The sequence below is a fragment of the Microtus oregoni genome, unplaced genomic scaffold, assembly GCF_018167655.1.
Source record: "Microtus oregoni isolate MIOR12 unplaced genomic scaffold, Mior012 000073F_001, whole genome shotgun sequence".
NCBI classification, from domain to species: Eukaryota; Metazoa; Chordata; class Mammalia; order Rodentia; family Cricetidae; genus Microtus; species Microtus oregoni.
Genome location: NW_024543981.1, coordinates 2,834,970 through 2,851,524, shown reverse-complemented (window position 1 = coordinate 2,851,524; position 16,555 = coordinate 2,834,970). Strand labels below are relative to the sequence as shown.

Below are 16,555 nucleotides of genomic sequence, written 5' to 3'. Positions count from 1 at the left end.
CTCCCCTCCCCTCCCAGTGTCACCGGGGCTGCTTGGCTCTGCCCCCTTCGCCGCCGCTCGCTCCCAGCTTTAGTCCCTCCCTCTCATGCTTGCTCCCTCCCTTCTCCTCCTCCTCCCCATCCCCCCCCCCGTGTAGGCAGCATTTTGGGAGTTGTAGTATCTTGCAGAGCTGGCTGGCGCCGCCCGCGAACAAGGCCGGACTCCACTTCCCGTCGAGCCCTGCGACCGGCACCCACTCCACCAGGCTTCGCTCACACACACACACAGACACACACACACACACACACACACACACACACAGACACACACACACACCACTCTCCCCCTCACTCTTTCGCTGGCCGCGGCGCTGCCAGTGTGTGGCTCTGTCTCTCCTCGGCTTTGCTGAGCCCTCCCTTCTTCCTCTCAGTTCCTAGAGTCCGACCGCCGCCGCCGTGAGAGGAGAAGGAGGTCGGTGGCAATAAGGGGTGGAGGGGGGCATCGGATCCCAGCAGTGTTAGGCGGGTGGTGGTTCAAAGAGGGTAAGAGGGAGCTCGGGTGGCGGCCTGAGCCTCCCTGCGGTGCCGACCCGGGAACAGGTGCGTCTTTTTTCTCTCTCCCCCAACCCCTCCACCCCTTTTGACTCCCCGGCTTTTTCGTATTTCCCCCACCCGCTTCTTTCTATCCTAAGCCATTCCCCAACCCTGTCCGTTCCTCTCTCCACTACCTCTCTGCTTGCCCCCCGGGGGCGCCGTCCTCTCCGTGTCCCTGGACGTAGAGCTCCCTAGAGCTCTCTCTGTCCTCGCCCCTCCCTTCGGGACAGCTCCCCTCCACTTAACACCTTCTTACCCCATCCCTGCCCTGCCCTATCCCCTTCTCGATTTCCTTCTCTTTTAGCCAGGTAAGACTTGTTCACCACGATCCAAGAGAGTCTTCCTCTCGGCTGGGCGGGGGTCTCCATGGAAACGGGGGTCGGTAGATACTGGAGGGGGGAACCATAGGAATTACCCCACTCCACCGAAAGAGAGGTGGAGGCTACGGTCTTGGTACTACCTGGCCCCAAACCCTGATCCAAGGATCCGACGATCCGAAGGGAACCTGGCCAACAGGGCAGGGCGAGAAAGGGCTTGTTATTTTTTTTTTGGGGGGGGGGGTGTCCGTGATGAAGTCTTGAAGAGACCGGCAGAAAATGCCCTCCAACCTTAGAGGTGGAGGTGCGACGGGTGCTCTCTCAGGGTTGCTTTCTCCCCTGTTCTGGGGTGCAGGAACCATAGGGTAGGGGGGTACCCCTAGGTGGTGGCGGGGCCTGGGTTCGGGAGTGGGAGTGCTGTGATGGGGGCAGGGGCAATTATCCGAGTCCCTGGAAAAAAGGCGGGGGATGACTTCGGAGCGCCCAGGCTCCGCTGCCCTTGCTCTAGGGGCGGGGGCTACCGGGCCAGGCGAGGCAGAGAGGGTGCTCAAATTGAAGGAGGATGAGATGGGGGCAATTCATACTGGCCCCGGCAAGCCTGGTGGGAGACCCGGCTTGCAAGCCCTCAACCCGCTTCGCGCCAGGCCTGGAGGCAAGGGGTCTGAGAGGAAAGCCCTGGGCTGGAAAGGAGGGAGGCTCCGGTTACGGGGCCGGATTTCGGGATCAGGGGCAATCCCCTGGCCCTTGGAGAAGGAGGGAGAGGGATGGCCACGAACCCCAAGGTTCCCCCACCCTGGTTCCTAAGGGGCGTGAGGAACGGACAGCAGGCCCAGCAGAGCTGGATTCGTGCAGACCGTGGCCGGGGAATGGGGGGGCTTAGTGGTGGTCTTCGGGGCGGGGGGAGTAGTCCGGCGGCGGGGCGGGCGGGCGGGGCGTGGGGCTCCGGCGGGCGGCGGGGCGGGGCCGGGGCGGCGCTGCTGCCGCTGCCGCCGCCGCTGCTCCTGCCCCTGCTGGGGCCGCCACCGCCGTTGCCGCCGCCGCCGCTTCTGGGCGGGGAACCGAGGCCAAAGAGAGTCCCGTGCCGGGGCAGAGGGCGCAGGCGGCGCGCGGTGGGGAGGGGGCCTTTCCGCGGGCGGGGGCAGGCTGGGGGTGGAGTCCCCGACGGGGGGCGGTACGAGCCAGGACGGAGACGACGAGGAGCCCCGGGGGCCCGGTGCGTGGAGGACGAGGTGCTGGGAGAAGGAAGGGGGGGGTGGGTCCCGCGACGGGCCTCGTGGGCTTGGCTCCCAGAGGTTCGGTTTCGGGACGGAGCCCTGCAGGGGCGCCCGGAGGCCAGGAAAGGGATAGAGAGGTGAACTGGACGGTGGAGGGGGCCCTTCTCGCCGGGGTCCCGCGGAGAGGAAGGCTGGGCCAGAGGGACGTCCGGGCAAGGCTGGGAGGAGCCGGCCGCACCAAGGCTGGGGTTTTCGTGTTATGGAGGTGCAGGAGATTGTTGTACCGAAAGATGCGGTCGCGGGGAAAGGCGGGAGGCAAGCACGCTGCAAACCCAGGAGGCCCAACACCACAGGCCGGTGGGGGTGCCCTTCTGTTCCACTGAGCCTCCCCTCTTCCTCGCTGTATTAGAAGCACTGTTTTTGTTGCATTGTTTTGAAATTTTCAAGGTTGCCTGATCAAACTGTCGACGTGGTGATACTTTCTCATTCTTGCCGTTTTTCTAGAGTAGGCAGTAAGGACAGCCTTCACTTGGCGAGCATTCTTCTAGCCCAGCGTTTTGGGGTTTTTTGCATGAGTGTGGGAAGGGGGCCTGTAAAGCAAGCCACAGATGAATACTTTCAAGGCGATTTGGAGGTCGTCCCCATGACACAGGGGTAAAGTACAGTTGCAAATATGATCAGACTTCTGGGGGTACACTTGAAGGCTTCAAGGGTTAGTCCCATGCTTCTTTCAACTTAGAAGGCTATTTCTCAGAATCACACTGCAGAAACACTTCGTGGGAAAAGGAATGGGGCATGAGTTTGGAGTTGGGAGTTGATTAGGTTCATAATAAAATTCCAAGGATGGGAGTTATCTTTTTTAGTGGCCATCTTGTGCTATTCTCTTTAGTTTGTCCTGCCCTTGAGTGTTGGAATTGAGGGCCCTTTCTTACTGGGTCACTGTAGGTGGCATAGCCAAGGATGTTTGGGCAGAGTTTTAGGGTATTCAAATTGAACTTGATGTCACCATGTGGTATTGAAGATGACAGTCTGCAGGAAAGAAATTTACAAGATTCCACTGGGGATTAAATGAGATAATCCCATTCCAAGAGTCACCCAGAGGCTCCAAAAGGAAGTGAATGGTTGAGGAGGAACCTGTAAGATTTTGAGAGGGTAGCGAAGGTAGCAAGAAAGATTGAGGGAGCAATAAGGACTTAGTGAGTCAATTTAAAAGAGTCTGAAGTTCCATGATATACTTGAGGACTGACATGGCCATGTTGAGTAGTTTATGAGGATATTGATAGCAGGTAATTTTTGCACCTGAGGAAACTGTCTTGAGGTTTATCTGGGAGATGAGAGCCACAGGTCTTAGCACAGAGGCTTGCTGACACTGACTTTGTTTAAAAGGGATTTTCACATACACTTAAGCACAGGCATTGATGAAAAGAGAGAGGGGTGGGGGGGCAGGGGGAGGAGTTATGATGTAACCACATGGGGGTTGGGCTAATCAGGGGAAAGCCACTCTAAAACTGACTTTTAAAAGTCTGGCTCTTGCTGAGTGGTGGTGGTGGCGAACACCTTTACCCCCAGCACTCAGGAGACAGAGGCAGGCAAATATCTGAGTTCAAGGCCAGCCTGGTCTATAAAGCAAGTTCCAGGATGGCCAAGGCTACAGAGAAACCCTATCTGGGAGCGGGGGAAGGTCTGATTCTCTTACCAGATTTGCAGGAAGTGTATGTAAGTTTCTTTTTGTTCTGACTCTGAGATGAAGAGAACTAGATACCCACTTGATAGAGGAAAGGGAAAGGATGCAGAAGTCCGGATTAAATAAACTAGTTCTCTGAAAGAGAGCAATAAGGAAGGTATGGTTAATTGTTGGGCTAGGGCAGACGAAAGTTAAGTGAGTCCTAGCCAGCTTTGCTGTTGAAGTCTGTACTGTTCAAAGTAGAGGGAAGTTCTAGAAGAAATGGGGGCGGCACCAAGGGCACTTTTTTTTTGGATTTTCGAGACAGTTTCTCCATAGCTTTTGGTTCCTGTCCTGGAACTAGCTCTTGTAGACCAGGCCGGCCTCGAACTCGCAGAGATCCGCCTGCCTCTGCCTCCCAAGTGCTGGGATTAAAGGCGTGCGCCACCACCGCCCGGCAACCAAGGGCACTCTTAAGGATCTGGCTATTTCTTTGATTTGCCAGGGTAGGTGGAGGAGGTCCAGGGAGAGGAGATCCTTTTCTTTCTCACTGGCTTAGAGATTCTTTGAGGTAAGCAAAGGAGATGTCTCAGGGGGTGTGTATGTGTGCCTTATTCATGATGCAGTCTACACAGGCAAGTAAATGCTTGGTAAAGGTGGCAGGGGATCTTATGACATGATTAATCTGCACTGTAAGCTTTAGGGAAGAGTTTTGCTGAGAGAAACAGAATCATAGGAGAAAAAGTTTTCCCACTAGAAAGAAGGAAGACCAAAGAAGTCAGAAAGAGGGTCGGTAGGGCAGTGAAAGGGGAAAGGAAGGTGCCCGTTACTGTTCCCATGTCAGGTCTAACTAAGGAGAAAGCAGTACCTTGAAATCTCTAGGGTAATATTTTCCAAAGAAAGTTTGAAGAACCCTTAAGGCTCTTTACACTTTAGTGCTAGAATTGCTGGAGCAAGAAAGAAGATAAAAATAGGGCTAGGGAGAAACTGGCATTTAGAGAGAAATAGATTTTCCCAAAAAGAAATAAAGGTAGTATACATGCTAAAACTGTAAAATGTACAATACGGGCTGGGCATATAGAGTGCCTGCCTAGCATGTGTGATGGCCTGCGTGCAAGCCTCAGTGTTGAAATAGAAAAAAATCCACACTGTGAAAGAAAAGGAGAGTAATAAAGAGCTGTAGGAGAGAAGCATTTAGATGCTGTATGGAACTCATGTTGAGGAGTGTAAAAACTCACTTGTCATAGCCACTGCTGTGGAAGAATCCAGGAAATGGGGTTGAGATTACGCTGAAACATTTTTTTCGGAGATCCTGATAAATATAAGGATTCTGTATGGGGAAAGGGAGTTTTGGTGTCAAGTAGAATGGAGAATAGGAGAAAGTGGGAATACACCAATTTTCCCAGTCTGTAAGTGGGGGAAATCCTAGATAGAAGGAGGTGAGTGATAGAAATTCCAGAGTGAAACAGGATAAAGAAGAGGGACCTGTGAGTCTTGGGTCAGAATTGGAGGGTGGAGTTCAGGGCACCAAGAAGAGACTCTAATCAGGGTTTGACTGGACCACACTTACACTGGTTTATGAATTCTAGGTGGAGCTGTCTGGGACTGATTGGTTTGGCTATTAGGTGCATAGAGCTTTTTCCCAGGCCAGCTAGCCTCTGAGAAACCATGGCAGGAATTCCACATTGAGTTTGGGTGAGAAAATGAGCACTAGAGGGGAACTGAGAGACTATGCAAAGTGAACATTGTTGCTTAAGTAAACTGAAAAGGGGGAGAAAACACTGACAGAGTATGTGGAGGAAAGGGGAGCACTTAGACCTGAGGGTTTTGTTTTTAAAGAAAGGAAATTTCTTTTTTTTTCTTTTTTTTTTCTTTTTTGGTTTTTCGAGACAGGGTTTCTCTGTGGTTTTGGAGCCTGTCCTGGAACTAGCTCTTGTAGACCAGGCTGGTCTTGAACTCACAGAGATCCGCCTGCCTCTGCCTCCCAAATGCTGGAATTAAAGGCGTGCGCCACCACCGCCCTGCTAAGAAAGGAAATTTCTTAATGTCAGCATTGGAAATCAGTTGGAGTCTGTGTCTGCTTCAGTGTTTAGTGTCATAACAGTTAAGGAGGGAGGAAATAAGTAATCTACCTTTCTGTCACTAGGGGATTCCAGGGCAGTATTTTATATGATCTCTTACATGAGCTAGGCATTATTCATGCCAGTCTGTAAAATGTAGGAAATCATCCTCTTTCTAAATCATATCCTTTTCTGCTATTCATAACTTTAAAACGGTCTTTTATGTTGAAAATGTTTTTTAGTGAACGAAAGTTGTGTTCTGGTCAAGATGAAAACTTAATCCCAATAAGCTCTTGCAGTTTTTCTTTCTTTCTTTCTTTCTTTCTTTCTTTCTTTCTTTCTTTCTTTCTTTCTTTCTTTTTTTTGTAAAGTGGTAGCAACTCTTTCCTCATAAAACATGTAAAAACAGATCATTTAAGGAACAGTGAAGAAAAAACTGTGTTGTGTGTGTGTGGGGGGTGGAGGGGAGGAAAGGACTTTAAGGGAAGAATACTTTAGACTTTTCTTGTTTTTTGGGGCTTTTTGTTTGTTGATATTTTGTGTGTGTGTGTGTGTGTGTGTGTGTGTGTGTGTGTGTGTGTGTGTGTGTGTGTGTGACAGGGTTTATGTAGACCAGTCTGTCCTTGAACTCACAGAGATCTGCCTGCCTGTGCCCCTACCTCCCAAGTGCTAGGATTAAAGGTGAACACTATTATGCCCAGCCTTCTTTTTTTTTTTTTTTTTAAAGTAAACTATAGGCCAGAAGTAAGGTTGTATTTTTCCTGGATAGATAAATTGTGATGATTTTTTAAAAAAGATTTATTTATTACGTACACAGTATTCAGCCTCTATGTATGCCTGCAGGCCAGAAGAGGGCACCAGATCTCATTACAGATGGTTGTGAGCCACCATGTGGTTCCTGGGAATTCAACTCAGGACCTCCGGAAGAGCAGTCAGTGTTCTTAACCTCTGAGCCATGTCTCCAGCCCCAATTGTGATGAATTTAAAGGTGCAGCTTGTTGTTTGTAAAATGCAATAATTTTTTAAAATTTATTTATTTATTAAAGATTTCTGCTTCCTCCCCTCTACCGCCTCCCATATCCCTCCCCCTCCCCCAATCAAGTCCCCCTCCCTTGTCAGCTCAAAGAGCAGCCCGGGTTCCTTGCCTTGTGGGAAGTCCAAGGACCTACCACCTCCTTCCAGGTCTAGTAAGGTGAGCATCCAAACTGCCTAGGCTCCTACAAAGCCCATACGTGCAGTAGGATCAAAACCCAGTGTCATTGATCTTGACTTCTCAGCAATCCTCATTGTCCGCTATGTTCAGCGAGTCCGGTTTTATCCCATGCTTTTTCAGACTCAGTCCAGCTGGCCTTGGTGAGTTCCCGATAGAACATCCCCATTGTCTCAGTGTGTGGGTGCACCCCTCGCGGTCCTGAGTTCCTTGCTCGTGCTCTCTCTCCTTCTGCTCCTGATTTGGACCTTGGGATTTCAGTCTGGTGTTCCAATTTGGGTCTCTGTCTCTGTCTAAAATGCAGTAATTTTAAGAGTTAAGTAAGGCAAAGTGTAACTTCATTTGCAGTTAAAGAATTTGACTTGGGAAGGACTGAATTCTATGGAGCTGTAGCTTTGTGTTTGAGGCTTCTTTACTGCTAAGAAACAAAACCTGCCTACTTCATAGTGTTGGTTTCATTTAAGGGTACAGTAGAATTTTCTCAGTGAAGGGGTATGAGGATAATAAGATTTTTATTTTTTCGAGTTCTGTGAAATGTGTAATATATAAATATGATCCCAGGGAGAAGATGTACTGAATACTCGGATCTATGGGATGGTTGAATATATTTTATCATGAAGAGTCTTTGCTCAGTGGAACTTGGGTCTACCATGCCCAGGTGAGCTTGCATCCTAATTAATTTACTGCTTTATGGCAGGAAGCAAGTCACTAACTTTTTTGAGCCTCGGAGTTCTCATCTAGACAATGGAGATGATACTAATATCATAGGATGGTTAGAATTATGTAAGATAAAATGTATGTAGTAACTGTTAATGTACTTAACACATGGGATCTATTTTTGTACCTAAATTTCTTACTGTGTCTTATGATTACTTACATATACAGTGGCAGATTGAGAACAAAAATTCATTCTACTACCTCCCATCCTCTTTTCTTAGCCCTTTGTCCTTTTTCTCTGCAATCCCTTTCAATTAGTATTCATTCAGCATTTACTACATGGTAGGAAGTAATACCTTAACTCATTGCTGCATCTACCTCTGAGGTGGATGTGGTAGTTTCTTTAACAGCTGTGCCATGACACTACTTACTATTTCAGGAGAGGAACTGAAGACTGTATATCCAGTTGAAACTTTAAGGTTGCAGGTAACCTTTTTTTTAAAAAAAAAAAAGGCCTTGGGAGATGGTCCAATTGGTAAAGTGCTTGCTGCTCAAGTATGAGATCCTGAATTCAATTTTTAGGGACCATGTAAAATCTGGGAATTGTGATGTGCCTGTAACCCTGAGGCTGGAGACGGAGAAACAATCAGATCTCTGGGTCTACCACTGACTTCTAGGTTCAGTGAAAGAATTTCTCAAAAAAAATAGGGTAGAGAGCAATTGAAGATGACACTTGGCATTGACCTTTGGACCTTAAACACATATGCATGTGTGGTGAATGTATGTGTATATGATGTCACTTTTTATTTATTCATATATATATATATATATTATCAAATAACCACTTTAAGTATTTATTTTTTAGAGATTTATTTGTTTTTATTTTATGTGTATGAGTACTTGCCTAAATGTATGTGTATGCACCATATGCATGCCAGGTGCTTATGGTATCAGAAGAGAACATCAGAATTTTTGGAATTGGACGTATAGATGGTTGTGAGGGATCATGTGGGTGCTTGAAACTGAACCCAGGTCCTCTGCAAGAGCAGAAAATCTTCTTAACAGCTGAATCATCTCTTCTCACCTTTTATTTATTTTGAAATTTTATTTTGTGTATATGTGTGTTTTGCCTGCATATATGTCTGTGCACTGCCTGCATGCCTGATGTCCTGGAATTGGAGGTAAAGACTGTTGTGAGCTGCCATGTAGGTGCTGGGTATCAAACCTGGGTCCTTTAGAAGAGCATCTAGTGCTCTTAGGAAATGAATCATCTCTCTAGTCCTCTTTATTTTATTTTTAATTGTATGTGCAAGTGTTTTGTGTGTGTGTGTTGTGTTTGGGTATGTGTATATAAATTCAGCTGCCCATGGAGGCCAGAGGTATCAAATTCCATGAAGCTACGAGATGATGGTACTGGGAACTTAGCTACGATCCTCTGCGAGAACAATGCATACTCTTAACTACTTAGCCGTGTCTCTAGCCCAAAATACTGCCTTCGGCAAATGGTTATTGTGTTAAATTATGGCTGGTTAGACTTTCTAGCTGTCTCTGGCAATTCTATGAAAGCTGATAGAATCTGAAGCTAATGTGCTTCTATGATAAAGATGCTCATCAATGATCGAATGGGAGAGAATAATGCTGAAGAAAGCACTGAGTTCCCCAAAACAAACTTCTGGGCAAAGGAAAAACAGTTACCTTCAAAGTAGATCTCCTCTCTGCAGCTGGAATTGACTTTGGTGTCAACAATTGGGTCTCTGTTAGCTATGCCAATATAGGGAGAGGCCGATGACAGGCCAATTGAAAACAGCAGATTGGCTGACAAATTAGCAATTTCTGTTTGGCTTAGAAAACACATTGTTATTCTCTACCTATTCTCCTACCCCCTGAAATTTACCTGCCTATTTTCATTCTGTTTAGGCAAATATTATGGTTGTTCCCTGAACACACAGCTACTGGTATTCTGTAAGTCACCTGGGTTTAAAAACTAGCTGTGGATCTATCACACTGGGATAGTTGGAAGTTGATTTTATTATTTTGCTTGGTACAATTTTATTTTAGTTCTGTGATTGTCTTTATTATAGAGATATAGCAGGAAGAAAGTTGATGTGAAAGCAAGGCAGTAAAAGGAATACTTCCATCTAGTGCTGTTTTGTTTTGTTTATTGTGTGTGTATATGGACAGCTTGTAGTAGATGGCTCTCTCCTACCATGTGGGTCCCAGAGATTAAATTCGGGTCATAAGGCTTGGTGGCAAGTGCTTTAATCCATTGAGCCATCTCAGTGGCCCTGTTTTGTCTTATTTTTGAAACGAGGTTTCATTGTATTGTCTAGGCTAGTCTTGCACTTGTGGGTTCAAGTGATCTTCCTGCCTCAGTCTCCTGACTATCGTTGACTATAGGCATGTACCATTATGCCAAACTTAACTAATATTTTCTCTCTGGAGTGCCTGATCTCTATAAGATACAGAAAAGGTGGGGCTGGAGAGATGGCTCAGAGGTTAAGAGCACTGGCTGCTCTTCCAGAGGTCCTGAGTTCAATTTCCAGCAACCACATGGTGGCTCACAACTATCTGTAATATCTGGCGCCCTCTTCTGGTGTACGGGCATACATGGAGGCAGAATGTCATATACATAATAATAATAAAAAATACAGAAAAGGTTCAGTTTTCTCCAGTAGTTTAGCAAGCTATTTATTGAGCCCACGTCATGTGCCTTATATCATGCTAGACCCTAATGGGATAGGGCCAGTAAACCTATGGATGGGTAGTAGAGTGAGTCATTATGAAATTTGGAATTCTTTGAGTAAATACTGTATGATAAAAGGGGTAAAAATGAAACATAGATTCAGATGAGTTATATACATGATCTATATGTAGTCACAGCAGATTCTCATCTCTGGTAAGAGAACTGAAAAAAAAAACTTGATAATGGTCTCTCCAAATATGTGTGTATGTGCATGATCTAGGAGAGTTTTACAAAAGCAAAACTTTTTCCATGAAAAAGTCTATATCATAAATACAATATACTAAAATGGAGACATCAGAGGGCTACTGTCATAGTCTGTGAAAGGAAGGACATAGAAGCATCGCAAATGTGATTCAGATCTTCATATTGGGAGTGTGAAAGGTACAGTAAATGTTCTCAGGGTCCTGTTGAAGATCAAGATGGAGGAAAACCAGCTCTTAGTTTTGGATTAACAAAAATTAGAAGTCTCTCAAAATGTCCCTATTTGCGTAGATGTTTTGGTGAAGTGGCTTTGTGTTTTAAAATGACTAATTTCACAATGTTCACTTAAGTTTTCTAGCTGTCTGTGACATGTAAAAGTTGTACAAAATCTTTTTAAGGTTTATTTTCTCTGTGTGTGTGCGCATGCGCGTACGTGCGTGCAAGTACATGAATGCAGTGCCTACAGAGGACAGAAGAGGGCATTGGACTCCCTTGAGATGCAGGTATCAGGCAGTTGCGAACTGCTTGACATGGGTACTCAGAAAGGGACTCCAGTCCGCTGGAAGAGCAGGAAGTATTCTTGACTGCTAAGCCATCTTCTAGCCCCAGTTGTACAAAATCTTATAGCTAGAGCCTGAGTGTAGTATATAGCTTTGAATACATTGATATATTTTCCTTAGGTAGAATAAACCAGTTTCTTTATAGCAGAAAATGAAAATGAATGCTGTGAATAATAGGGGAGAAAATCAAGGCCGAGTGTAGACAAGCTAAAACAATCTCATGGTATGAAAATGTAAGGAAACCATGAAAACTTTTGTTTCGGCTCACTCATCCTCTTGTCCTTATAAGTGCTTCTGTGTTATGCTCAGTTCTTCGTTATTTGGCAGATGTAGTTAGAAGTGGCCATAGTAGGATGGTCATGTGATGGCTGAGAAATGGGGGAGGGAACTGTTCTCTAAGGTTTCTGCCACTGTTTAGGCTGTGAGTCCTGTACTGCATCCATTTAATAATGTTGCTATATGATTGCATTCTTTTTCTTTTTCCATTTTTTTGAGACTGAATCTTACTATGTGTAACAGGCTGTCTCTGAAGTAGCTATGTAGCCCAGGCTAGCTTGAAACTAGAGATTTTCCTGCCTAACCTTCCTAACTTCTAGGTTTATACCTCCACACTTATGGTCCTGAATGGATTTGGATGTTCCTAAATATCCAGTCACCCCTAAAAGCATGGGATTTAGCACCTATACTAGTGAAGGTATGGAAAGGGTGTATAGAATGCTCTTAGAATTCCATGTTAGTACTCTTAGGAGCGCTGTAGAAAATTGTAAGCCCTTGGTCGTCTAGTTACTGAGATGACTGCTCCAAATCGATAAACAAACACAAACCCAACACAAATCATCTACTCTAGTGTAAAATATTTGTCATATTCTTGCTCTGTTACCTCCCTCCGTGTCCTTCTCTTCCTCAAATGCAGCGACGACCGTGCTTTTGCTTTTAATTGTTGTAAAATTTACTTGTTTCATTTCGAAACAAAATTGTGCCCTTTTGTAAACTCTTTGCATATTAGAGCTGCCCATGGTGCTCCCAACCATGGCTTGGTCTAGAACTTGCTATATATACCTTTTCTTCCCTGTTTTGATAATGCATTCTCTCTAACCTCTTCTGAAAAGCTACAGTGCTTCCCCACAGTATTTCAGTTTGGCCCATGATGGTGAAATAGTTCAGGTTCCGCTATTTCACTTTTCCCGTTTGATTGCTATATGTCATGGGCTTCTCTTTTATGCCTTCTACACCTGCTCTTACCTTCTAGCGCATTTTCTTTTGGGACTGCTTATTTTTCCCCTTCAGAACTTTACATCATGGCATCCCTTCTACTACCTATTCATTTTCAGCTTAGCTGCTATTTTCACCATTTTAAAGTTATTTCTCTCCCATTAGTCCGTTCTCATCTTGGTTTCCCTATTCTAGTGTGGTCCTTATGACTGACTACACACTTTATGCACCCTATGATACCCTAGATACATTTCGTAGGATTTTAGTCAGTCTATTTGCTTCTATCTACATAGGCCTTCTAGGTGGCAAAGTTTCTATTTTTTTTTCAGACACACTTGCCTTCTTATGTAGGCATGTGGAACGTGTTCTTTGTCCTTATCACGAGTTAGATAAGACTTTTGAGTTGCTTTGCCCAAAGTGAGGCTAGTTTACATTGGTCGCACTCATTGCTTTCTGGGCAGTGACCAGCATTTGAGTTGTGGGTCATGCAGCTGTTCTTACCAATTACATGGTTGTGACACCTAGGAAAATCAGTCCTTTGAGGTATTTTATATCCTTGTTTCTGTGATTCCTGGGTCATTTATTTGGGACTTCCAGGTTTATTCCAAGTTCCTTTTTGGAACCTCACTTTCTATATAAGGTTCTTATTTGCGGGGGGGGGGGGGGGCAAAGAGAGAGAGAGAGAAGTAGGAGGAGAGAATGAGAATAGCAATGTGGGTAAGTTTTTCCTTTTCACTTCCTGTGTGCTTTATAGTGAATGATCACTAACTTGATTAGACAGGGCTATAACAAGTCAAAATCCTAGGCTTACTGAATCAGAATGTTTGGAGCTCAGACCTAAGATACTGTTTGGAACCATCTTCTCAGTGATCTTGGCTTGGGAAACACTGGTTTGCATTGACTGTTTGGTCCTGATCCTCCTTTCTGGCAGAACCCTGTTCTTTTAGTGCAGCATTTGATGCTACCATTGGCTTTCTCTCTTGCCACATGAATCTTGCCTTCTTATGTAGGCCACTTAGTTCAGTATCCTGCCTGTGTGTCTGTTGTTTTCTACCCCTTGAGCAGAACAACTACTGTTAATTAGCAGCAGTGGACTTCAGATGGTCAGGAGTGCTGCTCTGATAAGATCATGAGGAAAGTTACGGGGCCAAGATTTAAGAGGGTGTTCAGTCTTCAAGATTTCATGACGGCTAGAGGGCTGGGTGATTCAGTGGTCATGAATGTGTACTACTCTTACAGAAAACCAAATTTGATTGCCAGCACCCAAATCAGGTGGTCTGACTCCAGCTCCAATGATCCAACACCTTTAAATTTTAAGAAAGATATCCTCTGCCGGGCGGTGGTGGCGCACGCCTTTAATCCCAGCACTCGGGAGGCAGAGGCAGGCGGATCTCTGTGAGTTCGAGACCAGCCTGGTCTACAAGAGATAGTTCCAGGACAGGCTCCAAAACCACAGAGAAACCCTGTCTCGAAAAACCAAAAAAAAAAACAGAAAGATATCCTCCAAGTGGAGGCTTCGGGTGTCAGTTTTGCCCTCTAGGTTGTCTTACGCTACATCATGAACGAACATGTTTGTTTTTAGCTTTTGTTTTGTTTTTGCTTCTATCTTTCCTTTTATGTTTTTGTTGAGTCTAAAAACTCTTTATCTCAGTGATATTTGGTATGTTGCTCTGTTTCCAAGCACTGGGAATCCCACTTTGACTTCTGTCCTAGACCTGCAAATAATTTTTGAAAAAACAAATAATTCTGAGTGAAAATCCTGCGGTCACTGACATACCTGCTGCCTTCAGATACTTAGGTAGCTATTAAAGCTTATACATGGTGTTGAATTCATCTTCTAGCAAGAGTAAGTCCTTCCATTGTCTGATTCCTCTCATAGTTCCTTGAGAAGAAGATGAAATACCTGGTGAATTAGCCAGCAGGCAGAATCATTATTTCTTTTTTTCTTTCTTTTCTTTAGAGACAGTTTCTCTGTGTATCTCTGGCTCTCCTGGAACTCACTCTATAGACCAGGCTGGCCTTGAACTCAGATCCACCTGCTTCTGCTTCCTTGGTGCTGGGATTAAAGGTGTGCTCCACCACTACCTGGCTAAACCATTGATTTTTAATCTAGGGATATTCTAATATATTGTAACAAATGACTTCATTATCAAGAATACTCAGGGCATGGACTCATTTTTTGAGACAAGTTCTTCCTAGGTAGCCCAAGCTGGCCTTCAACTCTCAGTCTTCTTTGGATTACATGCACCGCTAAGTTTAGCAGATGGGGTCTTTGTTAAAAGGGTTTCTAAAGTTACCTTAACGTTAGTAATGCTAAAAGATAACCTTCAAACTGGGTGGTGGTGGCACATGCCTTTAATACCAGCACTTGGGAGACAAAGGCAGGTGGATCTCTGAGAGTTTGAGGCCAGTCTGGTCTACAGAACAAACTCCGGGACAGTCAGGATTGTAGAGAAACCCTGTCCCAAGTTCCCCCCAAATAGATAGCTATCAGAGAAGCATAAAGCATTGTGACTCTCTAAACAGATTGAAAAATGAGCACATATTAAAGATTGTATTTTTCTTTTTAATGAGAAAGCTATATATGCTATAGCTGGTGTAAAGAAAAAGTCAAAAACTACAAGTTTATATGGAGTAAGGGAATAGGAGTGCAAATGGAGGTAAGACTGATTTTCCACAGTCGGGGAGGTGGAGGCAGGAGGTCAATCCCAACTTTATGGGGTCGTGACAGAGTTTATATACCCATCAGCTGCTTGCAATTTCAAGGTACAAAACAGGGCAAAGATAGTGAACTGATGTAGTCTTATTTTTTTTTAATTTTTTTGTTTGAAATATTTATTTATTTATTATGTATACAATATTCTTTCTACATGTATGCCTGCAGGCCAGAAGAGGGCACCAGACCTCATTACAGATGGTTATGAGCCACCATGTGGTTGCCGGTAATTGAACTCAGGACCTTTGAAGTTGGAAGAGCAGGCAATGCTCTTAACCGCTGAGCCATCTCTCCAGCCCCCCTGATGTAGTCTTGAAAGATGTATTATAGATAATATATGGAATTTTTTGGGGAGCAAGCAGGAATATAGTAGTCACTTTCAGTTTTATTTTGCTTCTTGTGATTTCTCAGGGTCATTACCTCAGTTATAATCTAGAATTCAGTCCCATGTAGCATGCATTTACTGAGGAGTCCTTACTGTGGGTAAAACATTGCAGAGAAACTAAAGACAGAAAAAGGATGTTACTCCTTAAGTCTAATAAGTGATTGTGTGGTGGAGAGATGGATATGCCATTTCCCCTGCTAACTCATAGCAGAGACGAACCCATGGTAGAATAGAGGAAAGAAGGAAATGTTTGAGGAGAACCAGAATGGGAGGGGTCAACGGTTCTTGAGCTGAGGCTAGGGGAATGACACAATGACATTTAAGTGAAGAAGCAGCAGAGTCCTGAAACTGGATGATGAGGAGCTGGGGATGGCAAGGATGACAGGCAAACGGTAGGACAAAGCAGAAGAATGTTAGAGGAGGTTTGAAGCCAGCTCCTAAGGGCCCTGAAGGCTGTCCTAAGCTTGCTTTAGTGCTAGCTTGATTCGGATGGCTTTTGACTAGAGTAGGGAGGTCTGATCGAAGCAGCATTTCAGAAGATGAATTGATTGTGGAATCAAGCGATGGGTTGCTGAGAGAGCAGTAGGAGGCCAGAATAATATTCCTGGGGTGAGATGATGAAGGCCTGTACCAGGGCAGAGGCAAGAGGTGTAGAAAGAGAAAGGGAGATGGCTTTATCTAGACTTGACACTTGAGGTCATCGGGGTGATGGGGAGATGAGTTGAAGATATTTCAAGTGAGAGGACGGTGGTGCTAATAACTAAGGAAGCTTGCTGTGACATGGTGAATGGGTTGGGGAGTGCATTTATAGGGACAGATAACGAGTCCAGTTTGAGATATGGTGGATTTGAGAGGCTTAGTGAGCATCCAGTTAACAGCAAGTTGCTGGCATCTGGAATTCTGGTCTAGACCTATGGAGAGAGGACAGGATTAGAGAAATAGATGTACATCTAGAGGTGAATTGGAATTGTGACTGCTGAGAGAGATGGAGGGCAAGGCTGGCGTACCCAGCAAGGAGAAACACAGAAAGAGACCCAGAATGAAG

The 16,555-nt window shown here is 45.2% G+C and overlaps 1 protein-coding gene across 1 annotated transcript in view; it reads left to right on the top strand.

Annotated features, from left to right (window-relative positions):
* Positions 1 to 344: 344 nt before the first annotated feature.
* The window catches only part of LOC121441068 (BCL-6 corepressor-like protein 1), a 66,486-nt gene continuing 50,275 nt past the window's right edge, over positions 345 to 16,555 (top strand). The window contains exon 1 of the mRNA XM_041642203.1: positions 345 to 450. The gene's annotated coding sequence lies outside the window, so the exon portion shown is untranslated. The remainder of the gene's footprint in view (positions 451 to 16,555) is intronic.